This window comes from Tympanuchus pallidicinctus, unplaced genomic scaffold (genome assembly GCF_026119805.1).
Source record: "Tympanuchus pallidicinctus isolate F22 unplaced genomic scaffold, pur_lepc_1.0 scaffold18, whole genome shotgun sequence".
NCBI lineage: Eukaryota > Metazoa > Chordata > Aves > Galliformes > Phasianidae > Tympanuchus > Tympanuchus pallidicinctus.
In genome coordinates, this window is record NW_026294699.1 from 11,909,092 (window position 1) to 11,921,878 (window position 12,787).

The following is a 12,787-nucleotide window of genomic DNA, read 5'->3' on the forward strand; positions in this document are numbered from 1 at the left end:
GGCACCCTTCCTTTCATCAGTAGCCCTTTTTCTAAGTGCTTTTTAAATGCAATGCAGAGCCAGTATGTCGGGGGCTCTGGGCATCTTATTTCTGTGCTCTAGCTGAAATAGCTCTTCCTGCTGGAGCTGACATAGGAAATGAACTGAGCTGCACATGCTGAACAAGAGGAAGGTGGGGAGTGTCTTGCTGGCAGGAAGCTTGTTAGTTCTGTTTATCTGTATGGCAGCTTGGGAATAGCTGGTTTTGAAATGCTATGGGTTTGGCATGTGGGAGCATTCACTGTTTTGTTATCTATGGAAGCCCATTGGGAAGAAGTGGTATTTTATGACTCAAAGCTTTATATGGAAACAAAAGTTCCCCCCCTACCCACTTGCATAGAGAGATGTGCCTTAATCTGTGTGTATCCCAGCCAATGCCTGGGATATACAGATGGACATGCTTCATCTCCAGTCACATTGCTCTGTGGCAGTTAAAAATTATGCTGCTATTCCTGGGCTCCATAGATGAAATTTCAATTTAACTTTAGAACCTCAGAGCCCTTGAATAGTCTGTTCTTGCAGTATCAGCATACGTGTCAATACTCGAGAGTTGTGTTATCTTAAAGATCATAAGGTACATTGATGCTTTTAAATGCTTTAGCCCAAAATGAAATATAAATTGACTTTTTCCCCTATTTAACCATTGTGGGAGTATTTTTTTTCTCTAAAGGAGGAAACTTCTTAAGTACACATTGAAGTAATAAACATGTCTTAAAAATGAATGACGAGCTCTTCCTAAGCACAAACAGTGCTGACAATCAGTGGGTGCTTTTTACTTACTTTGGAATGAGAGTAACTTCAGATTAGCAGTAGTTCTTGGGGATGGTTATGTTTTCCAGGAGGAAATTTGAACTTGAGGAATCACTTTAATGGAATTCCTTGGGTAGCAGCTTTCTCCCAGCACAACAGCTCTCCTTGGTGCAGGACAAATCGCTAGGGATGTGACAACAAGGAGGGAAGGCTAAGCCTAAGTTGTCTGGAGATCAAATGCTCCATTGGAGTGATAGCCTGGGCAGCTGAAAGGGTCTTTGGTTCCTACAGCAATGAATGATATGAAATACAGCTGCTTGAGTCCTGGGACATCAGAGCTTGTTTTGAGCTGACCTCCCATTAAAGGACTTGAAAAGACAGTTCCTCTGAGCCAGCTTGTCCAGCTCGATTAGATTGTATCTGGAGCTTGATGGAATTTGTGGACAAGATTATGAAAAGCACCATGACTGTCAGTGAGGTGAGCAGGCTTTTGAGGGAGAGCTCCCTTTGTATCCCAGAGGTGGTGCTTGTGAGGTCAGTTATGGTCAGCTATGAGGTTGCCTTGGCTTTAGCTGCGTGTTCAGCGTTCTTGCTGTTATGCCATCGGTCTTACAAATACATGGGCTGTTTGGGATTTGTTTCCTGAACGTGATGTTTGCATTACTGTAGGACAGGCTTCAGTCTGTCCTGAAACAGGAGGTTTTTTTTCTGTTGTGGCTGTTACCAAAGTGGTCTTAGATCTTGGGATTATGGGAAAAGCTTTGATCACCAAGCACAAAAACAAAAATAGGTATGCTTGTTAGGTTGGAGTCATTTGCTGTGCTTTGTTTCTTCAGCAGGTCAGATTTGATAGATAACAATTCTGGATAGCCTATTTAAATAACAGTCTCAATGTTTGTGAAGTTGATGTCAGTCAGACTTCCATCTGAGGATGTGAAGATTTTACAGCCTCTTGTAAGATGAGAGGAGAACCTCAATACCTCTTTTCTTAGGATCATAGAATGGCCTGGACTTGAAAAGGACCACAATGATCATCTAGTTTCAACCCCTCTGCTATGTGCATCCTCACCCAGGATGGACGACTGCTAAGGTTTAGAGGCAGCTATGCTGCCTACAGCTGTGGGGCTGCACCAGTGTGTGTGGGGGTGAGGCAGCACTGTCAGAACTGCCCATGCTGTGTCCTGGGCATCTTCTCTTGCCCAACATCCAGCAGTGATGGTGGAGAAAGGGCAGAATAATCTCCAACACATTGCTATACGGCTGCATGTAAATGTGGAAAGCAATACTTTGCGGGGAGATCCCACTCATGGAAACTGTGCTTCGTACCTCTTTTCTGTGGCAGTAAAAGCAAGCTGATGCAGAAATAACAGCGATTTCCAAGCCTGAGAACGGTGCTCCTGTAAATGACTGTAAAACTTTTTTTTGCTAAAGCTTTGAATAACCAAGAAATCTAATATTTAGCTGTCTGCTTATCAAATGTCTCCACACCTCATTTGGTTGTACTGAGCTCAAAGGATCTAACAAAAGATGCGACAGACTTTCAAATGAAATTGTACTCTTGGTCCCTAAAATTTTTTTAAATGGTTCTATACTTTTCTCTGGAAAGGAAGTGTGTGGGGAAGGTGCTGTATTTCTTTTTCTTTTTTTTTCCTCTTTCTTTATTGTCTTTTATTTTGTAAATGTCAGCATGGTCTTAGGCTGTGGTACCAGACTCTTTTCTGTGGAGAAGCCAAGATTGGTTTGCTTTCCTGTTGTGACTCTTTTCTCCTTTGCTTTCTTAAGTTAATGGAGTGCAACACCTAGAAGCACAGCACTGATGCTCGTGCTGTTTTTGAGAAGTATTAACACCTTCTGGGTGCCAGCACCGCTCTGACCTGCCAGACACCAGCACTGCTGCACATCTCACCCCATGCCTGTGCCTGCAGTTTCTTCCCACTGAGCCATGGAATGAAGCAGAACCTAGGGTTGCCTTACTGTGATGTGGTTACCCTGCACAGACCCTGCCTGCCCTTCTCTTCTCGAGGTGCTGCTGCTTTGCTGTCTCTCCCTGATTGACCTCTGCTGGGGGCAGTGATCGATGCGTGCAGCGCTGAGGCAGTCGGTGCCTGTGCCTGTCACGCTCTGCTGTGGATTGGCAGCATCCCAGCCCCAGGCTCGTTGCTGTACAGCTCTGGGAGAATGCTGAGCATGAGCATCGGTGCGCTCAGCTCGCCAGATAACTCCTGAGGTGCCTTTCTTCCAGTCCGAAGCGTGCAACTCCTCCGCTGCTTCTTGCCTCCTTCCCTCTACCTCTCCTTTCCATCCCCCTCTGCTGCCTCGTGTTGTTTTGAGCGTTCGTGCTGTTGAGTCTCCCGTTTGGTCTCGGATGGAGCTGACTGCATTTATCACACCCACAGAGCGACCGCCTCCACTCAGCGGTGCGTGGGGGGAGAGCTGTCACCTTCTGGTGCTTCGTGACCGTGTCAGGTGGGCTAGGTCACGCAGCTGGAGGCAAACAAGCTGAAAATAGCCCTAAAATGGGGTCATCAGCCATTTTGTGTGCAGATGCTCTCCGCCGGCGAGGCATTCTGTATAACTGCGGGATGATTTCCAGGAGAGGTGCTGACTGAGGAAGCCCACTGTGGTGGCTGGAGATCTTGGGACCGTCCAGCTGGAGAGAAGGTAATGGCACAGGGCTGGATCTATAGCAGCTTTCTCATACTTGAAGGAGAGCTAGGAGAAGACAGGGTCAAACTGTTCTCCAGGGTGCATGGTGAGAAGACGGTGAAGCGTTCAGAGGGTGATGAGGCACTGGAACAGGTTGCCCAAGGAGGTTGTGCATGCCACATCCCTGGAGGCATTCAAGGCCAGGCTGGATGTGGCTCTGGGCAGCCTGGGCTGCTTGTTGGTGACCCTGCACACGGCAGGGGGTTGAAACTAGATGATCACTGTGGTCCTTTTCAACCCAGGCCATTCTATGATTCGATGATGGGGCAGTGGCCAGGAGTTACATTGGGGAATGGCACCTGGCTGTGGTGGCTTACAGTTTTTCCATGGTGCTGTAGCAGGGCCTGAGGGAAGGGTTGGAAAGCCAAGCCTTCAAGACACTTGAAACTTGCCTGGACAAGGCTCAGATCAGCTTCATCCATCTATGAAATCAGCCCTACTTTTAGCAGCAGGTTGGACTACAGTGACCTCCAGAGGTCTCTTCCAGCCTATTGTTCTCTGCTGCTTTATGGGACCCATGAAATCGAGGTTTCTCTCTGCAATTCTGTAGCAGTGACGTGTTTGACCTAGTGGAGTGAACACTGTAAAACTGGAGCCTTAAATATGTGCATATAACATTTATGGGAATTAATCTTTTAGGACTCAGTGGCGCCTGTAGTTAAGTTACAGGGAAAGCAGACCAGACAGCTCTGAATGCTGCTTTCCCCTTTTCCCTGGAGTGCCAAGTTAAGGTTGAATGGTGCTTCATCTCCCAGCTCTCCCCCACTCCCCATTAGTGTGATCTCTGTTTATAAGGTATACCTTCCATTCAGGTACTCTCCATATAACTCTTTCAAAAAAGTATTGACTCGTGTCAAGAGCAGCATATAAAGTCATTTTTATTTTCACTAATAAAGTTCAGTGGTATGTGAGTGGATTCCAAACTGTAATGAGAAGCTAACCAGCAGCTTCCTCCACCCTCTGGGATCCCAGGAGGTTACTGTAGCAATGCACTGCCCCAATTTCTTGTTTGTGTGGTGTCTGGATTTGCTTCTTTGGTTTGGTGTTTTCAGCGTGGCTCTTGGTAAGCTGGTCTGAGGCTGGTAGGTTGCTGTGTACAGGGCCAGCATCTGACAAATGACTTTAGGAGGGGAAAGCAACCTAAGTAGCTTAATAGGATTTAGTTCTGTCTACACTGTCCTGCCAGAGCATGTTATAAACCACTTTAGTGGGATTCCTTCTTTAAATATAACCATGACATCAGCGTGGGCAGAACCTCCGTAAGAGCTCTGGGAACTCTCCTGTAAAATCAATCTCAAAATGCAGTTGAGAAGAATGAATGAATGAATGCCTGTGCTGCAGGACCTGAGGTCTGGGAGCAATGCTATCTGGTGAGCAGGATGGGAGGATCTCTGAAGGAGAGTGTACTAGCTTACCTTCAAAGCACTTTGATTTCTAGTGTCAATGATGCATCTGTTGGGGAAAGCAGCTAATAAGAAATCCTGTAGGACGAAGTGGTACGAATAACTTCTACTAACTGCTGGAACCACTGGTGCAGCAACTTATTTGACCATCCTTACATTTTCCCAGGACTTGGTGGTGAAGAAAGGAAGTGAGGCACGCTGGTCCCTAAGTATGTGATAGAAGCCTGGCTTTGCTGAGTTGAGAGGGAACCATTTCCCCTCTCTTCCCCGATACCACTGGAAAATGGAGAAACAGCAAAGAGGTGCTGAGATCTGAAGCTGCCAAGTGAGATGCCCTCTGTAATTCATTCGGTGGCACCAGATTTCACTTGTAACTGCACGGCTTCTCAATCTCTATGCACGCTTACCCTTGCCCTGTTCTCAGGAATGGTGTTTGGGATATGAACTGAAGAAGGACTGGCCCACTGTTCGTAGCACAACAGTGTATTAGTATTAAGGGGGGAGGTTGGTGGCCCTGCCTGTGGCAGGGGGTTGGAGATTCGTGATCCTTGAGGTCCCTTCCAACCTGGGCCATTCTGTGAGCAGTGCTGGGCAGTGGTGTGGCAGAGCTGGACTTGCAGACCACTTGCCAGAATACTGCTCTCAAGGCAGCAGCATCGTTCTGCACCCAGTTGCTGAGTGCACCATCTGCAGCTCCACGCTGCTTTGCAGCACAAAGCTGTGAAGAAAGCATCACTGCTCAAATAGCCTTCAGCACAGCTACCAGAGGCCCTCATCCTTCTCAGTGCTGGCGAGGAGCCTGCATGAGGCCTTTCTTTGCACTGTGCTTCCTGTGCACGGGCTGCAGAGAAGTGGTTAATGGGGCGGCTGGCCGTGTCAGTGGTGCAGGAACAAAGGCTCCAGCTGTGACTGCGGTGGGTCTTGGCTGGCGTGGAGGTTTTTTTGATCTGCTTCCTCTCTTAGTCTCTCTGTGGTATTTTTTTGTTGCTGGGTTTGAAGGTTCCCAATAGTGAATATTGGTTGTCTTTGTCCTGGAGGGTTTTTTTGAGAGTTTTTTTTTTTTTCCTCCTTTAATAAAAGTGGGAAAACAACAACAACAAAAAAAAACCAACCCACAAACAAAACCAAGGAAGACACAGTGTGTAAATGCTTCCTGGACATGAATTGAATTTCTCTTGAGGGAGTAAAATACACTGCTTATGCTGAGGGAAGAGATTTCCTCTTAATTTTTTTCCTTTTAACCCCAGTGCTGTAGTCTTTGAAGAGGAAGTTTTGGGTTGAATTTAGGGTGAGAAGTGCAGCCATTATCACTGCCAGTCTGCATGTTGGTGTTGTTTGTTCAGGGATGTCAGCTCAGGTCTGCATCCCTCCCAGCTCATAGAGGAAATCTCCAGCCCCATGGGAGACTGCCACGTCCAATCCTTCATGGCTCCTCTTCATGGCCAGTGTGCTGCCTTAAAGCTGGCTTCATGTAGGAATTATGTCATAAGGAAGCTAGCAAGAGCACAATGATTTGGGGCTTTATTGAAAGGTTTAAGACGGTGGAAATGTTGATATGGTTGAGTTTACTGTGTGCAGCAAAGAATGTATGGGGGAGAAAAAAAAAAACCAGCACTAAAATATAAATGGGATTAAAATGGTGCCTGCAGAGGTGCTGCCATGCACAATTTTCTGGGCAAGATATCATTCTGCAAATGATTGAGGAACACTACCCTACTGGCACAGCAGTGATCACGTTATCTATGTTTGTCTTAAATATTTTCGTCTCTCTTGGGTTCCTACACAGTTCTTGCGTTCCTGCGGTACGGTTGGAACGCTTCTACAATCCCTCTGATTGCAAGGAGTACAAATTCATTGCTTCCAATTAAAAAGTGCTTGGTGTTCTTTGCAGATCAGTTCTGAACCTTGCCACAAAACCACTGCTCTACCCTGGGCAGTCTCCTTAAAAATGAGCTCATCTGGTTAGATGCTGGAATATGCTATTTACACACATTACTTGAGAACAAAGGTAGTGCAGCTGCTTTATTTTTTTTTGCCCCTACGGCATCACTTCTCCCCACAGTGAGTGAGCTTCTTTACCTGTTTGTGTCCCATTAGTGGGCTTTATGAAATCCTGGTTCCATCCCCACTGAAATGATTTGGAGGTGGAGGACTGCAAGTGATGTCCCTGAGAGGATGGGATGCCCTGCAGGGTCCAACAGTGGAAAAGAATGGAAGGCAACCTGACTGACTTTCTATAACTGCTTCAGTCCAAGAGCAGCTGTTTCTAAATAATAATAATAGTAATAAAAATCTATTAAAATGAACTTCTTTCATATGGAAACTTTGGAGGGAAATTTGGAAAGTCAGTGCTTTTATTTTAACTCTTGGGGTAGTTAGGAAGTGGCCACACTTGATCTGTTTTTCCCTGCTTGGATATGTTTGCAAATCACGAGATGCATGGAGAGGATGCCAGCACTGTATGAAAGGAAGAATGCTTGTGCTGTATGTCTGTGCATGCTCTGTATGCAGCTGGATGTATATGCTATTTGTTCAAGTTTTTCCAAAAACTTCATAACTAGTGTGTATGATGTGATGTCAAACCACTGAAGGCAACAACCTGGCAAATGAAAAGTGATGTGGAGTGATGATGGAGCAGCCATGTTATCTACAGCTGTCACACCTTTGGAAACTGCTGTCCGTGATGGTGGGATGAACTTAACCCACTGATGGGTTGGTGTTCTGTTGGATGAAGTTTGCACAGCTGAGATAAGTTTTTTTTATTTTCTGTTCTGCTTAGGGGTGGTTCTCATTTCCACTGTCCTTCCCCAGTGCTTTGCATTTCCACTCCCAAACAGAAAAAGTGTGTGTAAGCCTTTATCAGAGCTGGTTGCTGTCTGACTGCTGTGTGGTAGTTGCTGGGCTGCTCCTGCTTGGGAAATCGTAGCTGAGGGCTGGGTGTTTGAGCCCTGGTGGTTGATGCTCTCTGATTTGCTTAGCTGTTTTAAGAGAGAAGTAAGCAGGCCAAATAGTACTGTGCTGTGATCCTAAATATGGCTTTTAATTTAAACCAGCCGCTATGTCATTCCCAATTCAATCCTGGAAAGAACAGGCTTTGAGTCCTGGAGAGGAAAAGGGTAGCAAAAGGGGGTGCATGCAACTGTCTTTACCAAAATGTAGGCAGAGCTCTTGCAATTCACAGGAGCTGTATGAATACTTGGGTTTCAAACTGCATCTCGTAAGAAACAGCAGCAGTTAAAGAGAGCTGGTAACCTGCAATAGAGTACAAATGCCTTACAGATTGGGGGGTGGGGGTATGAAAGGAAATCCTCGAGACTGGTGTTGCCTATGTATGGTCAGCATAGACAGGTAGCAAACATGGTGTCCAAACACTTTGCTTGATAGTGAGCAAGGGTAGGCACGTATGAGATTTTTCCCCTCTAAATGAAATGCATTGTCTGAGAGCCCACGTTGGAGAAGGGGGAAGGGAAAAAGGGGGGAAATTGGATTAAGTCACTGGGCTTCAGGCCTAAGCATTTCCTGCCTTTTTTAAAATATACCAGTGCTGCTAAGGTCACGTGCTGAGCTGTGCAAGCAAACCCCAGCCCGTGGCTGCGTGCAACAGGCAGCTTGGCAGTGCTGCATCTCACCTTCGGGGAGTTCCAAGCAAGAGAGAGTGGAGCCCAGCACCCGCAGCAGGGCTGGGGATGGGGAATTGTCTTGGCATGGGAATTTATACAGCACTTGGGCTTGAGCCAGGTAATGCAGGCAGTACTTGCTTATCCCTGAGTTTGAGAAGCATTAAATTCATACCGCCTTTATAGCACAGGGTTTCTTTCCATTATCCACTTTACTGGAAAATTACCTTGTGAGGAGATTGGATTTTAAGACTTTAATGGATGATACAGCTTTCTAAGCAAGGAAATGAAGTTGCTTTTGAAAGACTGAGTATGGGGACCACTGTTGGGCAGGATGGTGTGAGCTCATCCCATGTGGGAAAGGAGCAGTGGTGGAATTGTGCAGGTTTGGCATGGGTGAGCTGGACAAGTGTGTGCATCAGCTGTGCAGGAGAGACCCTGTGAACTCTTCCAGTGCTCCCTTTGGAGCCCTTCACCTTCCCAATATTTATTTGATCTTTGTCTTTAAACAAAGCTAATAGGCTTAACTTCATCCAGCTGGGAATGATAGGAAAAAATAAACTTCTAAAGCTGAAGTTCCCGAAGGGGTTCCTTACGCATTTTGCTGGTCTGGGATTTGGGGCAAAGACTTGCATTGAACACCAATGCATCCATGCCTTTTTTTTCTTTGAGCCCTGCAAGGGAATCTGCAGAATCCCCAGGAAGGAAATCCGCCTTTTCAGCGAGAATGCTCATTTGACAAGCTGCCAGTTCTGAGCTAAGCCTCATTTAATAAAGATTTAGTCTGTGGGGACCTGTCAGTGGAAACTGAATTTGGTGAGAGTGTCTCATTCTTTTCATCACTGTAGTGCAGAGAGGCTTTCAGCCAGCATTATGAAGAAACTAAGGATAAGAACATCCAGTTTGGAGGACCCCCTTACCTCTGGGAATGGTTCCTTGCTGTGTAAGATGGAGATTGCTGAGTTGGTAACAGCTAAGGGAATAAAAGGATTGTTATTTGACTTCAACCGACTAGAATGCCAGCGTTCACTGCTGATTAGCATGGATTAGATCTGCATTCGTGGGCAGGAAAAAAATCCAACGCCATTGTTAAGCAAATCTTTTCTACTTACTGCTCTCCATCTCTCTTTGGTTTGTGAGGGGAGATGCTGTGTTGAATTCTAGCACCTGCCACCATGTAACCCATGGGAGCTGAGGTGTCTGTATGTACCTGCACTATCAACTGTTAAACCACAGCTCTCAACCAAGCTCTGGTGCAGACTGCAGTGCGTGCTGGTTATTGCAACAAACAGTGTATCTGAAGGGCCTTTTTGGCTTCGGCGTTGCTGGCTTCTGTGAGTTGGACCAAATATAAAGGCAACATGGAAAGTCTTTAATTGTGAAGTAAGAGGTCAGAATGTTAGTATGGAGGAAATGGTGATAAATTTTTAATCAACCTAGCCTTGTTCTCAGTCGTTGCCTGCACAAGAGCACTTGAGAATTTAATCTGAATTAACTCGAGGAATAAATTCAAAGCAGATTAGTTAAACCACTTTAAATGCACTAAAGTGAATTAAACTGCATTGAATTAAGGCCATTCTAGTTAAACTACAGTAAATCCCTGTGTGAACGCTCATTTGTAATTAACGTGGCTTTAGTTCGCAGCTCTAATTCCAATTAACTCCAGAATGCCCTTACCTGTGCAGGTTGTTTCTCAGGACAGAGGAAAACAGCCCGTGTTTCAATAGATTTGAGCTATCCAGTCATGCTAGATGTTTCAACTGCGGATCTGTTTTAGCCTGGTGTATTGTCCTCAGGTGATTTAAAAATAAAAATAAAGAAGCATGACATAATCCTTGGCATTTTTCCTTTTTTTTTCCCAGAAAGGAAAGCCAGTAGCCAAAAAAGCCAAAGGCGAAGTGTTGGCCTATATTGCTACTCCAGTGTGGACTTGCTGTTAATATATCTATCCGTAATGTTCTGCGCTTCTGTACAGCGTGCTTTCCCTGGGAGATGTCTGTATAAGGAGATAAGACAGCAGAACCTGTCCTCTGTTTCCATGGTGCTCTTCTTCTCTGCCAAGGGATCCCTAATGAAGGAGAATACATCCCAGTACCGTGGGAAAAGGCTCTTCCACAGCACGTTTCCTGCCCAGCCTGGCTCTCCACTGTGTTGAATGCAGTAATTGGCCTGGGAAGGCCTGTTCCCCAGGCGGAGGAGATAGGGATGGTTTAGTGCTGAGATCAGTAGTGGCTTCCATGTCCATCACTCCCCCCTCTCCCCCCCCCCTTCCCAATTAGATTCACTGATACATGGTTGGCTGTGTTTCCCCTTCTCTAGAGGCCGTGGGATGAACCTCAGTGGACGCCACATACGACGCTTTCCATCAGAAGGGATACGGAATGAAAGTCAAGTCTCTGGACTCACAGCAGCACATTCAGAACAAGCTGATGAGGGGTCAAAATGTGTTGCTCCTGTTGCCAGCATTGCACAGAGTTTGGTTGAGTAGGACGTAATTATCTATGAGCACATAAGCTCTTCAGGTGCCCTAAGGACTGCAAAAAAGGAGTAGGAAGGAGAGTGGGCATGATGCTATCCTGCAGAAGTTTCTTTTCTTGCTTAAGAAGACTTCCGTCCTTCATGGAATAAATAGAGATGAGTGCTGCTTTGGCAGCAGCCCAATTTGCTTCATTTGTTCTTCTGGGTGAACGTTTTTCTCTTCCCACACTCCTTTAACCTCTTCTGTCTGTTTTATTATCACAATCTTAAGTCACTGCATGGAAATCCAGAAGGAACGTTAGTTACAGATTGAGTGGAAAGCTTTCTTTTGGCAAATGCTAGCTTTAAGGTAGAACTATAAAAGGGTTTTCAATCTGGCAATGATTAATACAGCCCTGTTGTTGAGATGCTCAAAAGCTGTAGCTGTTGGATTTCCTATTTTGTCCTGTGGGTTGGAATTGCAAAGTTTAAGAGGAAATAATTTTTAAAGTATCGATGCAAGATTAAAAGGAAAATGGCATGATTTTTGGGAACCACCTGAGGGCTTTCAGCTTTGGTCTCAAGTTTCTTCTTGAGGTTTGAGTGGACTTTATGACTAGCAATAAAATAGCAATGCTATCCAGAAATAACCATCACCTCTTCCATGTGAATAGTTGTTCACTATGCCACGCTGCTGCTAATATTGTTCAGGTCAAAAAAAAATGAGGTAATTGGAAGCTGTATAGGTTGAAATGAGTAAAACTTCAGTTAATACACACTGATTCGAAATAATCCATGTGCTTATTCAGGATTAACTTTCTAACCCTGTGGTGGTGCCAGGATTTATTGTGCCAAGTAACCTTTGTGGCAGGGAGAGGTGGAGGTGGGAGGACTCGCTCAGCCATCACTCCTCTGTAGTCAGGTGATGAACCAGCAGCTCTTCTGGCAATGTTAGATCTTGACACTCCTGTGAGTGCGGTCCAACACTCACCGCTACCTGTTTTGTAGCGCTTTATTTTGAGCTTCCCTCTATTAGGAAACGTACTCAGATGTGCCTTGTATAGCCCATTTCTGTTGTGCAGATTGATATTCCCTTTCTTGACTGCATTTGTGATGGCAATTTCTTATGTGAGGACACTTCCTGCTGGGGAGGATGTAATGGAGTATCCGTCCCTGAAGTGCAATTTCAGGAGCAGAAATTAGCCTACCAGGACCAGGGAGATGAGAGAGACATTCATGTATGTAATGATGTAGATCACAGTTGGGAACTTGTGGTTGGAGAGAGCTGCAAACAGCTGTTTTGTGTGGACATTTATCATCCAATAGACAGGGCTGCATGTTGGTTGAATCTGTCTGCAGGAACAGAAGCTGTGGTCCTGGAGGCTGTGAATTGTGCTGCACTTAAGGCCAATCAGCATGTATGTCCTCGGGGTGCAGTATCAGCACCTGAAGGTACCCTAGTGCAGTGAGCTAGCTCCTGGCTCAATGGAGCTAATCAGTACAGGGGTGTTTTTGTGGGGGGGAGCTTCTCGCCGTGCCTTGTATTTCCTACTGTGATGGTGCCTCTCTCTGCAAGGGAGCCTGGATGTTTTCTGCCCCTTTTGGCTTCTTATTCATATTGAGAGGGTGAATGCCATGAACCCTGGCAGCCAGTCAGAGCTGAGGAAGGCTGTTAACACTGCAGGAGGCTGCTGAGCACGTTCCTGCACGAGACCGAGAGCGTTCAGGTTTCACAGTGCCTTTCTAACCTAACAGTGCTGCTCTTGGTTACTTCCCCATGTACTTTTATTTTGAAAGAGCTTCTGAACACTTTGT

General features: G+C 45.8%; 1 protein-coding gene across 7 annotated transcripts in view; it reads left to right on the forward strand.

Annotated features, from left to right (window-relative positions):
• The window catches only part of TTYH3 (tweety family member 3), a 75,661-nt gene that overhangs the window by 18,504 nt on the left and 44,370 nt on the right, over positions 1-12,787 (forward strand). The window lies entirely within an intron of this gene.